The 14,593-nt window shown below is 42.6% G+C and overlaps 1 pseudogene; it reads right to left on the bottom strand.

The window, feature by feature from the left end:
• Positions 1-10,446: 10,446 nt before the first annotated feature.
• Positions 10,447-11,341, bottom strand: LOC115618970 (annotated as a pseudogene).
• Positions 11,342-14,593: the final 3,252 nt, after the last annotated feature.

The following is a 14,593-nucleotide window of genomic DNA, read 5'->3' as shown; positions in this document are numbered from 1 at the left end:
CTAGACCTTTCCCTGACATACTTTTCTAATGCTCCCAAGATACTGAAAAGTGGTGTCTCCCTAACCTCCTAATATTTTTCTTAATTATAGTTGCAAAGATGATACCAAAAAAGAAACCATATCAACTACCTCTTTGATTTTTACTTCTTTGCAGAATTTATTAATCCCTTGTTTTCCTTTTTCACTTTACTATGTAATCAAATAGTTTTGTCTTCTGATTTATATGCTTTCTTAGTACACAAACTTCCTGTGATGATAGTTTATCAAGTTTCTATAGTGGATTGTTTAGGCTGTATTATTTTTGTCTAGTAAATACCTATGTCACAAGTAATTAAGGAATTCTACACCTTGTGCCTAGCAACTGTGGTGATTTCAGAAGAGTAGATACATGTGAAAATTGTGTGATCAGTCATAGTTTGACATATAATGTGTCCATGTGTCTGTCAGATCGAGTAGGCATACTGCTGTAAAGGACATCATGGGCATGAAACTAAAACTTTCACTTGGCAAACCATTAAACTGAAGCAGCTGATCCCATTAGACTTAATAGTTAATGAATCCACAAACATGCATCCAAAGTTGATGTGACATCTAAGGGTACGGTTGAGTTACACGTGAGTGTGGCTAAATGACAACTTTCCAGAGGAAACCACCTGAAACAGAATTCAACCTTTCCTTCCTGGTGCACAGTTGGAGAATGGACATTATTTTGCTTAAAGAGGAGGACCAGGAACCTCTATCCCTACTCCTTTTAGGGTTTTTATATGACCTTAAAGTGATTTATTAAATTTCCCAATTCCTCTTAAAATGGGAACAATAATACTTAGGTGCTTTTCTTTGTGTGGTTTAGGCTGAGAGCTCTGGTGTTCTGCAGTTATTTAGGCTGAAGGATGGCTGTTGGAGCAAATATTTTTATTTCTTTCTACACTCAACTACCTGAATTATGCTGCCAAAAGAATGTGTTCTTCCTTGTTTGATGTATGCTACTCAAGCAGAGCTCTTACCTTTAAAATAATCCCATAGCCTCACCACACTCAGCAGCAGCAGGAAGCCTCAGATAGGCCACCATGGACTGGATGGAGCAAGACTGCAAGAGCAGGCACACAAAACTTGCCAATATGAATCCATAATGAATGCTTTTCCTCAAAGTGAAAAGATGGAATGAATGTGTATTAGCTTTGGTCTATGACACAATTTGAAATGCTTTCGTATAAATCATGGGGGAGAACATCAAAGTCGTTCACCAGTGTGTGCTCCTACAGAAAATTAATAAAGGAGGTGATTTTTTACAAAATAACCATTTATCTCTGACCTCTTAAGTCTTGATCCTGAGCTTAAGAACTTAACACTCACAATTACTGGATACTAAACATTACATACTCAGTAGAGAGATTGGTTTTATGGCAATTATGATTTCCATACTTTACCCACAACCAATAATTATGTCTCTGTATTTCCTAAGAGTTAATTATATCATCACCTTTCTTCTTGCTAACACTTCCTTTCCATTCCACAAGTACCAACCACTTTATCTCTCAATATATCTAACTGAATAATATAAACTAAACTTGGAACTAATTTTTTCCATCCATATTTAGTTTTCTAAGATTATCATCATCCGTCCTGGAAAGATTGCATACCTAAAATTTGGTCTGGTTTTCGCAGCCTTCTCTTCTCCAGGCTGAATAGCCCCAACTTTCTCAGCCTGTCTTCATATGGGAGGTGCTCCAGCCCTCTTATCATCCTCATGGTCCTCCTGTGGACTTGCTCCAACAGCTCCATGTCCTTTTTATGTTGAGGACACCAGAACTGTATGCAGTACTCCAAGTGAGGTCTCACGAGAGCAGAGTAGAGGGGCAGGATCACCTCCTTCGAACTGCTGGTCACGCTTCTTTTAATGCAGCCCAGGATACGGTTGGCTTTCTGGGCTGCAAGCACATGCTGCCAGCTCATGTTCAGTTTCTCATCAACCAGCACCCCCAAGTCCTCCACAGGGCTGCTCTGAATCTCTTCTCTGCCCAACCTGTAGCAGTGCCTGGGATTGCCCCGGCCCAGGTATAGTACCTTGCACTTGGCTTGGTTGAACTTCATGAGGTCGGCATTGGCCCACCTCTCAAGCATGTCCAGGTCCCTCTGGATGGCATCCCTTCCCTCCAGCATATCAACCAAACCACGCAGCTTGGTGTCGTTGGCAAGCTTGATGAGGGTGCACTCAATCCCACTGTCCATGTTGCTGACAAAGATATTGAACAGGACAGGTCCCAACACCGATCCCTGAGGGACACCACTCGTTACTGGTTTCCAATTGGACATTGAGCCATTGACCGCAACTCTTTGCGTGCAGCCATCCAGCCAATTCTTTATCCACTGAGTTGTACATCCATCAAATTGATGTCTCTCCAGTTTAGAGACAAGGATGTCATGTGGGACAGTGTCAAATGCTTTGCACAAGTCCAGGTAGATGACGTCAACTTCTTTGCCCCATCCATCATTTCTGTAGCCCCATCATAGAAGGCCACCAAATTGGTCAGACAGGATTTCCCCTTAGTGAAGCCGTTGGCTGTCACCAACCACCTCATTGTTTTTCATGTGCCTTAGCATGCTTTCCAGGAGAATCTGCTCCAAGATTTTGCCAGGCACAGAGGTGAGGCTGACTGGTCTGTAGTTCCCTGGGTTTTCCATTTTCCCCTTCTTGAAAATGGGGCTTATATTTCCCTTTTTCCAGTCGTAAGGATCCTCTTTCATTTTTCTTCACACCGATAGATTGGGAATTTACAATCTTCCTGTAGTAATGGCTCCCATCACAGAGTTCTAACATGCCAAACGGACACATAAAGGCTGTAACATCTATCTTCATGTCAGCCTAGTCATGTGAATAAACAGAACTGCACTGATAAATCAATCTAGAATGATCCTCAGTTCCTCAATAGAGTATGTGAGGCTTTTCTGTTGTGATGTTGGGAGACATCACCTAGCCAGAGGCAAAGAAGTTGCACTACCTGCACTGCGTATTTTGGAGAAGAGAAAGAAACCATAAGAACAGTGCATGATTACTTAACAATGCGAGTTCACCAGTGGGTGGAATGCTCCAGGTTGTCAAATGATGACGTGCTGATGTAAATAATTCCATGTTAAAAAAGAAGTTATTGCATAATTTCTCCACACGATGGCACTCAACGTTAAAGATGGGAACACGGGAGGGAAAGGCGGTTTTGTGGTTCAGCTGCTCGTGGCTGACAGGTGACAGCTCTGCTTCAGTGCCAGATAGCTCCCTCGGTCAGCTTCAAGATCAGAACAAATATTAAGCACATCTTGCTTCATTGAAAATGCTTACAAACCACTTCTTACAGCACTATCTGTAACAAAGGAATTAACTTAAACTTTGTTTTATTGTACCTATCACCTTAGCATCTCTCTCCTCCCCCAGTCTGCTCTTCCCCTTTCTTGCAGCACATCTAAAATCTGGCCTAGTGGGGAAAGGGTGTGCATGGACAGGCTAAAATGTTACCAAGTTCCAAACATGATGCCAGCCATTAAGTAAACAGGAGCCTTTCAATAACAGAGCAGAGATTGGCTGGGAGCTTTGGGAAGAAGAGTCTTCCACCAAAGTCACAGGTGAAACTGCTTTAACATTAATGAAGCTGCATCAAGCATAGGGAGACTGCAAAAGCCATCTATGTGACAGTACCATTTCTGCAGACAAATGCGTTTTAATGTGGTGAAATGTGACTGGACTGATGGAATGCTGAACACCTCTGGGCAAGCCATATGACCTCATGGCTTTAAAACATTGCTCCTGAGCAATGTCCATCAGTGTAAATTATCAGCATGATATGCTGCAGATGGCACAGACAGGCTTTGAGAGTATCTTCAATGTAACTTTCTCCACTTTCCCCACACTACTTGAGAGACAGTCCTAGAGGAATGGTCCTTGGCAGGAGAACCTGCGGTATCTGGATTGGTTAGAGTTTGCCTCACAATATTGATATCCCTCTCTTCTTGACAAAACATAATTCAGCCACTTGATCTATTTTAATGCAGTACAAGCATCCTACATTCTCTGCTATTAGGCTGTTTTATTTGTCATTTGTTTATAGTGTTTATTTATGCTATTGAATGTATTTTTCTTAGAGATGTATTTTAATGGAGGTACAGCACTTGTACCTTTCTCTAACCATGAAAATCAATCCACAAGATAGGATGAGTCTGCACTTAGGACTCTAGAGCACTTCTTGCTTTCAGCCATCACCCCTCTCCCTTCTTCACTGCTAAAGTATTCTTGGCAACTCCTGTCTATTCTGACAACCCCCACTTGTGCCACAACTAGTAAGGCAAAGCCAGCGATAAAGCTGGTGCAGCATCACCATTGCATGGCGCTTTTTTTTTTTTTCTGCAATGTATTATCCTCATCTACAACTGAAACACCTTTTTTGTCTACTTCCCATATCTTCCATAGGTGTAACAAGTAACCGAAGGACATCATGGTCCTTTAATGCATGCCCCTGCTTCTATGTGATCTAAAGTAGAGGCAGTCATCCTGAGGCCAAAAAAAAAGGTTGGGAACCATGGCTCTAGACCATAACAGCTCGAGCACTCAGGATGAGGTTGCATGAGAACCTGAGCTGATCTCACTGCTCCCTGCTGCTGAAAGAGCAGGCTCTTGCTCTCTCCCCCTCTTCTTTGTCCTCTCCCTTCTCTCTGCACCTGACCCTCCCAACTCCTGCTGCCTCTGCCCATCACAGGGGCTCCCCATTTGAGATGGCCATGGCATTCAGTCATGGCCCAGTCCCCTCAGCCAATTCAACAGTTGGACCAAAAATTGTTGGTAGATTCCAGAAAGTGCCCAGAGAGGGACATTAAGAAATAGGGACTGTTATCATCATGGTTAGTAGCACTACTATATGAATACTTCACACATTTTAACACTTGTTATTAATAAGGCTCTTTCTACTGTAATTCCGATTAGTAGTCAGATGAATTACTGTAGCATGTAAGAGTGAAAAAAAAAAGAAAGAAAAATTAATCCAAGACTAAAGAACAATTTAAAATTATTCTTTTTTTTTTTTCATTTTAGAGCACCATGACTTCATTATAATCTTCACCCAGAACTGTAATCTCATTACTTTGGGACCACTCAAGCATAACAGCAGTTTTAAATTCAAAGCCTCACCAAAAAGAAAAGCAAAATTACACTCTATTATACTAATTATTACAGCCTAATATTTATATAATGGCACCATCAGAAAGCAGTTCTGGATTCTTTAATTTATGTGAGTTAAGAGTTCAGTTTTACTTGAACAAAAAGATTAGATAGACGTTAAATCAGAAAACATTCCCTCTGGGAAAAAAAATGAAATCAGGGGCTATGTTTTAATTACTTCGCCCTTCCAAAGAAACACATGAAAATATCATTATTATAATAATAATAATGAGAAAGCTAAGCAGATGTTTCTGAAAGAATACAGAAAAATAAGTTGTATTAATTACATAAGAACAAACATGTAACTTTTTTTCTCCTTATGGCTATATGGCTTTTATCTGTATTACAAAAAAGGCTTAAAAAGAGTTGTTAAAGAAAAGCTAGAAACTGTTCTGGCCATTGTAAGGTAAGATGCTATCTACAGTGAAAGACTGAAAATTAGCACATTATAACAATTCAAGAAGCAAATACTTTGAACTCAGCAATTAGCAGAGAAAGAATATTTGAAAGAGTCCTTACAATTCGTTTAGCTAATACCTAGGTAGACTCAATTCTGCCTCACCACTGGAGGAAGACATGTGCTTGTTAAAGAAACAGCTTGCCCGCAGTTTCTGCTGCATAACGGGGTTTAGGAACCTTCCTCCTAGTCCTTCAGCACTGAAAAATTTAAATTGGGTTTTTTGGTTTTTGGTTTGTTTGGTTTGGTTTTTTTTATAAATATCACAGTTCTTTTCACATATCCCACATCTTCCCTCACATCTATCCCTCCCTCCTCTCTGGAAACACTGGTGCTCCTGTACATTCTAGCACCTAGCACAGGCCTTTGGCAGCTAAATGTTGAATTGCACTTAAGAACGTTTCAACTGTTACTAGTGACCATCATGACGCAAAGCTGGGAAGGAGTAAAGCCATGACCAGCTGAAGTATAGATATCCCTTTCTGAACTCAAGAGTGCTAAACCATGTCTGAAAAGGTGTTAAGGATACAAGAATGTAAAGACAGCTCCATACATCTATGCTCACCGATAATCTCGTCCCATCTTCTTGAAAGATGGTTACACTTCAGAAGACACGATTACCAATATAACTCAGCATACTGCACCTTCCACAGAGAACACTCTCAATGGAGACTGCCTGAAATCAGTTGGCTGGAAAATCAGGCCCAAATATTGGATATTTTTCCTCAGAAGCGCAAGTACATCACATGTCTTCACGCATGCACTATGGATGAATAGAACATAATTGTTTCAGATCCTCAACAAAAAAGATCTTATGGTTTGTCAGTTTAAAAAAAAGGTTTATATTCACCACATGCTCACAATTTGTATCATTAATCTTTAATATGACAGCTAGAATCTACAGGTTTATAAATATATTTTTTCATAATTGTGACAACCAGTGACTACATGTGGTTTTGGTGGAAAATCATCTGAAATACTGTAAGGCTAGGTAAATTACAAGGCATTATTATAAAACACTAATGTTGAATTTTTGGTGATATTACGTTACTTTTATAAACATTAGAAACAAACATTATTTGGTGAAATATAAACATTGCAGAAGAAACTACAACCAAAAGTAATTTACTAGTTAAATACACAGTTAAGAAACAACTTTTCTTTTTAAACAAAGTCAAGGTAAATCAAAGAAACAGTAATAAAAACTGTCTTCAATAGACATCATCTCCATTACAGAGAGAAATAGTTTGTGTAACACTGTAATGGAGGAGTTGAGTTTCTTTAAATCGTTCCAAGAACAGTAATTTTCTGTGTCGTGGTTTAAGCCCGAGCTGGTAACTCAAAAGCATGCAGCTGCTCGCTCGCTCGCTCACTCCCCCCCCCCCCCCCCCCCCCCCCCCCGCAGGGATGAGGAGAAGAATCAAAAGAATGTAAGTCTGTAAATCCCACGGGTTGAGATAAGAACAGTCCAGTAACTAAGGTATAATACAAAACCACTACTACTACCACCAATAATAATAATGATAAGGGAAATAGCAAGGGAAGAGAATATAAAACCCAGGACATTCTGTCACAGCAGTCAGTTTTCCCACATTACAACATGGATTCATGTCCAGATGTAGGCAGATTTTGCACCCAGGTAGAGCTCATTTTGTATCAACCTTAAAATGCATGAACTTCACATCAGGGTGCACCTCCATGAAGCCAGTTGCAGGATGTACACGGATGTTTATTATACCACAGTTTAGAAACTGGACTTAGAGTAATCCCAACTGATTTTAGTTTTAATACTTTTCAACAGCTTTAAAAACATATATATTAGCTCTTTGAGTTTAAAAGTATAATACAATTTGGCTTATTTTAAAGACACAAATACAAAAAAATTAAACCTCACAACAGTAACACAACTTTTTGTCCTAAAAGTGATAAAAAGTATAATGTGTGAGACTTCATTACCCAATTTTATGAAATATTGTCTTGTTACTGTCATTCAAAGGACTATGATTATGATTTAACAAAGTCAGATTGGACAAAAAAGAGCCTAAGGATATAACACTATTTAAGACATACAGTTTCCTTAATGACACTTTAAACAGATTATTCTATAGACAACACACCAATACATCAACTATATCAATCAAGTTAATCTCTAAAAAAAACAGGTACACTATAATATTGCATAGAAAGAAATCCCTGGCATTAATACACTTGCACTGGAGAATAGGACTTTCTCCCTGCCTTACTAAATCAAAGCACATACATTTTATTAAAGCACATCTCACATTTGCCATTTTTCTTAGCTTTATTCTTTGGAATTGCTAGTGTATGTGTTATTTCAAGCACATTTTTATTTTGCATGCTATTTAATATTAAAAAACTAAAATTGAAAGGAAAACGGTCTTCCTACCTTCTCCCCTAAAAATATAATGTAAAATAATCTTCCTATGTCACATAAAAATGAAACAAGACCTTTCTCAAACAACAGAAAGCTCAAACAAAACCCAGGACAGCTGAATGAAGGGGATATTCATACACGATGGGGAAATCCAGGGTCAAAAATCCTCTGTAGAATTATTTAAAAGATGTATTTATAAGTTGGCTAAAGAAAGAGTCCAACCAATAGCCCATGGTTTTATAGCTCAGTATTTACTTTGATCATGGAAGACATACATTCAAGTCCATACACTGATTTAGGAAGTACTCTTACTGCTTAACTATTTTAGGGCAATTTTCTCATATAAGCTGAACCTGAGAAAACCTTCCTATTGACACAGGTATGTTTCCCTAAACATGTTTCATTTTGAGATATGTCACTATCTTCCATTTAAAAAAAAAACAACACTGATCAGCTCTACATAAGGCTAGGGTTCTTTATTTTACAGCTCAACTGACTATATTTACTTCCTACCTTAACTACTTGTTTGAAAAACCTTAATTTCAGTGCTTAAAAATATTTTCATTTCAGTAAGTAATCCTTTCATGTATTCAGAACAAGTACACGTGAAGTGCATACAGGAAACAGAATTAAATTATTAAGATTTGCCAAAAAGCCATGCAGTATAATTGGAAGGTAAAAACCATTTTCTTCAGATATTCCTTATAGTGAGCACTTTTATCTCATGTTATAAACCGTGCAGACAGTTTAAATTCATCCAAAAGTTTTTACAGTATGCATTATGCAGCATCAGATAAATAAAAGTAAAAGCTGAAAAGTCCGTGTCTCCACAAATAGAGTTCATAAACTAGAAATTCTGGTTTCAGATAGAATATATATTCATAATATCTGTGTAAGAGGTGAATATATACAATAAACATATTTTGTTATATTAACTATAGTCACAGTTTTGGGTTTTTTACTTGACTACATAACTGTAGAGGTATACCAGGAAGACAGATTTCTAACTGTAATTTCTTTCACTTTAAGATAGGAAAATATTATCAAATTCTTCTGGCTGTTATAGATACAGGATTTCTGGCACAGCTGAAAATGTATCAGGAATTAGAATTGATTATTATATTTTTAGTACAATTTTCATTTTAATGACAAAAACATTACTGGACTTTTGGCGAGAGAACTAAGGAACCCACGAGATTTCTTCCTAGGAAATGTTGAAAGGCACATAAAAATTTCAATATATATTTGATATTATGCTAAAAAGCAGGCTCTGAGTATTTTTGTAGTTACATTAAAATATAGAATTAGCAGATGTTTGCCTGTTGGAGCTATGGAAAAACTGTTTACTGCTAATGTGATTTAAAACATACCTTTGAAGGCAGAAGTCAGCATGCCCTGTAATTTTTATTGATATATTTTTATATGGCAAGATATGGCTTTCTTCAATTTGTCTGACTAAAATGAGCCAGTTTTGTGAAATCTGTCACTTACTGAAATTATTATGAAACATTTGGAGCATTTTGTTTTTCAGAAAGCAGGCTCCTGCACCCATACCCTGGCATAGGAAACTCAACTAAACTGTTAATAGGAATAAAACTGAAAGTCTTGCTTGGGATGCAGACTGGAATTACGGCTTCAACTCTTGCCACCTCTAATTCCTTTGGTGTAATTCCACACCCTTCCCGCTAACCCGAGCACAAGCAGCTTCGTGGGACCGATCTTACTGAAACAAACAGCAGATCCTGACAAACTTTTATGACAACATACCATGTGAATTTTAAAACATGCTTTTCAAAATCTCTCAGTGTGTTGCATTTCAACTAGTGTGACGTTATTTTTCTTTTCTAAGTATGTTTAAACACATGAAACAGGGTTCAAAATTAAAAAATAAAATTAAAATATAATTGCTTAAATCCATTAATAATTTTTACAGCATGATGTAACACAGCTACACCTAGGGGCATCTGTGCTCTTGTCTTTCTGGGCTCAAAACCGCAATCTAACCCTTAACTTTGCCCTATCAGGCCCTTAATCCCGCAGGGAAATTAACACGAGCCAGCGAGGCTCTGAACATGGACCCAGCCAATCACCGGAGCCGGGCTTTGCTTAAACGGGATTAGGGAAGGACGGCGGCTGGGCGATGTCCTCCGACACTGCCCTGCGCGTTACCAGAGCCTAAACCTGCTGAGGGGGTCGCAGCTGGTGCTGACCGCCGGCACCGGGAGTCTGTGTCTGCACCTGTTGATCCCGGTCCTGACCAGGGGATTCTGCCAATGCCCTGCGGTCCTCCCCGCCCTCTCTCCCTGTTCTGGAGGGAGCCGCAGCGCACCGGGAGGCCGGAGGAGCGTCGAGTTCTCCCGCCGGCCCCCCGGGGCTGCACACTCCCTCCGCGCCTCAGATGAAGTGGATCCAGGCGGAGCTGTCGGGGTCCTGCGGCGGGCCGAGCTGCTGGCCCCACAGCCGGTAGTTCTTGCCCTCGTTGTTGTCCCAGTATTCGGCGCCAGCGATGCGGTAGCGGACGGCGAACTCCAGCGTGGCCTTGGCAGCGGCGGCAACACCCAGGGGCAGGAGGAAGGCGAAGCGGTCAGTGATGCCGTCCGCCGGGCCGGGCGCCTGGTAGGCGGCGGGCACTTCGGCGCAACTGGCCCAGCTGTTGAGGGTGTAGCGCACCGACACGGCCTTTTCGTAGGCCAGGTCGAGGACGCGCACGGCGCCGCGCAGCCCTGCCGGCTCGGCCCGCACCCACTCCAGCCTCACCTTGTGCTGCTGCACCCACTCTATGAAGCCGGGGCTGGCTCTGGGCTGCGGCGGGAAGAGCGGCTCCAGCAGCGGCGGTGTCCCGAACAGCACCGGCGGCTTCCTGGTCTTGAAGAGGTCTGCGGTGCACGGTGGTGGCGGGGCGGGCAGTGGCACCTGCGGCAGGTCGGCCTCGCAGAAGTGGCGCACGGAGGTAAGCTCCAGGCCGAGAGAGTCGGCGAACTGCACCGTCTTGCGGCGGGACGGGCTCTGCTGCAGCGCCGGGCGTGGGCAGCGACTTGGTGCGGCGGCACTGCTAGAGGCTGAGCGGTACGGCGGGCAGCGAGGGCTCCCGGCCGCGGGGCGGCGGCTTCTCGCCCGCTGCTTCCCGCACTACGGGCGGGGGCGCGGCGTCGCCGTCGGGGCTGCAGCCCGCCCTGCGCTGCTCGACCAGGCTGCCATGGAGGCAGGCGCTGCAGCTGAAGTTGCGTTGCAGGTAGAGCCGGGACGGCAGCGTGGGCACCGAGGTGTGCAGCGAGCCCGCTTTATCCATGGGGGAGCCGGCGGGAGCGGCGGCCGTGTCAGCGGCTGGCGCAGGACCCGGGACCCACGACCCACCGCCCGGCCGGGGCTCCTCCTCTCGGGCCGCGGCGTGCGGATGGCGAGGCGGTCTAGCGCCCGGGCCGCAGGCTCTGCCTCTCGCCTGGACCCGGGGGCAGCGGGATCATCTCGGTGTTGTCCCCTTCGCAGCCGGTTCCGGCGGCTGCCGCTGCTGGCGTGCCGGGGTCAGGCAGTGAAATACGCCCCGAGTCATCCTTCTTCCTCCCACATCACGTCGCGCTGCCCACCCCGGGGTCGTCCTCGCCTCCTTCCCTAATAAGCACCCCGCCGGCGGCTGGCCCCTTGTCCTGGGTTCAGCTATAGCAGTCATTTTTCTCCTTCTTAGTAGCTGGTGCAGTGCTGTGTTTTTTAACTTTCAGCCTGGGAACGACGCTGGTAACACTGATGTTTTTAGTTGTTGCTAAGTAATGTTTATTCCAACCAAGGACTTTCTCAGTCTCATGCTTTGCCAGGGAGGAGGGGAAGCCGGGAGGAAGCAGAGACAGGACACCTGACCCAAACTAGCCAAAGGGGTATTCCATACCACAGTACGTCATGCCCAGTATATAAACCGGGGGGAGTTACCTGGAAGGCCCAGATCACTGCTCGGGTCGGGCTCGGTATCGGTCGGCGGGTGGTGAGCAATTGTATCCTCTCCCCTTGTTATTTCACTAATCATTATTATCATTGGTGGTAGCAGTAGTGGTTTTGTATTATACCTTAGTTACGGGACTGCTCTTATCTCAACCCGTGGGAGTTACATTCTTCCGATTCTCCTCCCCATCCCTCCGGGAGCGGGGGGAGGAAGGGGGGGAGTGAGCGAGCGGCTGTGTGGTTCTGAGTTACCGGCTGGGCTCAAACCACGACACCCCTCTCTCTCGGCGGCTCCCCCTGCCCGCTCTCCCCAGTACCGCGACTACACCGTCCCTCTCCTCCTCCTCCTCGTTGTGTTCTGGGTCTTTCCTTGAGGAACTCATACAGAAAGAGGAGGCGGGAGGGATTCCCCCGTGGAAGCATTAAAATTCATCGCGGCGCTCTCGCTCGTCCGATCCGTTACAGAAATAGCCGCTGAAGGAGGACGCCGAGCCGGGCTCTGTAAGGTTGCGCGGGCCGGTAAGAAAGAACCGGCTTGTAAACTGGACCTCGCAGTGTACATCTAAAGGAAGAAATCCAGCTAATCTGCTGTAATGCGTTTACAGTGCATCTGCTGAATAAAATACCCCTGCCACAGCCCTGCTACAGATTTCCATCTGCAGTCGAAGCAGCTCCAGCCTAAACACGGAGGGTGGTTCTGAACCAGAACCGTCTCTGCTCGTTTCAGAAAAGTATTTGATAATTGCCGAGCAATATTCAAGTGAATTAAAGCTTAATGAAAAGCAGACTCTGATGCAGCCGATTCAAGGAGCTAACCCACTATTTTAGTAAGCTGCTTCATTCCATACTTCCCCTAATCTGGTACTCATTTTTAATTAGTAAATTACATTAAAAATAATGATCCTACCATTCTGCCAGAGACTGAGCCTGACCTGTGTTGACGTGTGATTCTGATTTAGCTTCTGGGCAGGAGCTTTTACACCTTCATCATTTTATCTGCAGCACTTTTAGTATTCCTTTGAAAGTCTAGGCAGGGGAAATGCGGCTGATGAGATTAAGAATGGGACAAGTAAACCTGACAGGGACCAAGAGTTAAATTAAAAAAGTCACTAGAACAGGTGTAAAAGCTCCCCACTGGCTCATATTAGAACTATCAGCTTTAATTCCTTTATTAATAAGTAGAAAATAATTCCTAGGTTACTGCTGCTGGGTTCCAAGTCTTTTTAATGACAGATGGTTGCTAAGCAGGGAACAAAAAAATGATGCCCCACAGTGATAAATTTGACACCATTAAGCTTCCCAGCGATTTGTTGTGTCATTGTCTTACATTCACAGGATGATCAAAGGTTTTGAAAAATCAGATAGGAATTACATAAAGAATTACATCTGAATTCATTAGCCCAGGATCTTAAAATTGTCTCACTTGTCTTTTAATGCACGCTACAGGAAAGATTCATTAAGCCTCTTTCCCGTGCCTCCCTCCCCAAAATGCGTATTTCAGGAAAATAACATGAACTCATGGTTGGTTTTCATCTGCTCATACTGATTTGGGAGAGAAAAAGAACAGACCCAGAGAATTGTTCAAACAGGCTTTAAGGCTACATCATTTTGAGTTATTTTTTAGTAATTTCCACCTGTCATAATGAAAATTTTCTAAGGAATTAACACTTGGTTTTGCTGATGCTAATTTCACTTTTAAAACAGCAAATAGTAAGAACTTTATTTTTTACAAAGTCTTTTCGTTTTTAAACTATTGTGAAACTATCAAAACTAACAAGCTAAATCAGTTTAAACCTGATTACACAGTCAGTTTTGAATATGTCTTTGTGGTGCACATGGGGAACATGACTTTGGAGTAATTTAACTTCTGTTATACCTTACACAATTGGGGTGCCTTAGTAGAGGTTGACTTCCCTTCTTCTGGTAATTTCAGTTGCCCAACTTCTCCTTATCATAAACTTGTGTAATACTCTTGCCTTTTGTCTTTTTCAGGCCTCCTCTTTTCTCCCAGAGAATAATATTCATGGAACAAAAAAACCCCAAGCAACTCCTTTCTTCACTGGTGATTGTAGGTGATGTAGCTCATGTAACAGAGTTGAAAATACAGATTCCCCAAAGTTAGTTATCCAAAGAGTGGAATAAAAAATGAAAAAAGCCTGTGATAAGTAAAACAAAACAAACCAACACAATAAGCTTTGGACTAGCCAGGTCAAGGCAACATGAGATGCAGATGAACACCCATATAAACTGATTAACTTGATGAGAAGAGAAATTTCAGTTGAGTCCTGATTCGTAGAACTCATTAAGAACTTGCCAACGAAGTTTAAGTTGACAAGCAGGTATTCTTTATTGCAGCTCTGGGAGACACAGGGGATATCTCCTCCTAGTGTGTCTTGTTTAAGCATCAGACCGTGATTATATTGTTGCTTAACATACATATTCATTACATTTCCAGTAAACATCATACATATTCATTAGTTGTCCGAGAATCATTTTACATAATTCCACGCCCATTTTCGCATGCGCATAACAAAGTGGTAGTGGTCTTTGGTGGTCGTTTTACTTCTTCCAACAATCTTCATCACTTGGCCATTCCTCAAGCTCCTGTTCT

Source organism: Strigops habroptila, chromosome W (assembly GCF_004027225.2).
Source record: "Strigops habroptila isolate Jane chromosome W, bStrHab1.2.pri, whole genome shotgun sequence".
Taxonomy (NCBI): Eukaryota; Metazoa; Chordata; class Aves; order Psittaciformes; family Psittacidae; genus Strigops; species Strigops habroptila.
The sequence above is the reverse complement of the archived record's forward strand: the minus strand, read 5'-3'. Positions and strand labels throughout refer to the sequence as shown.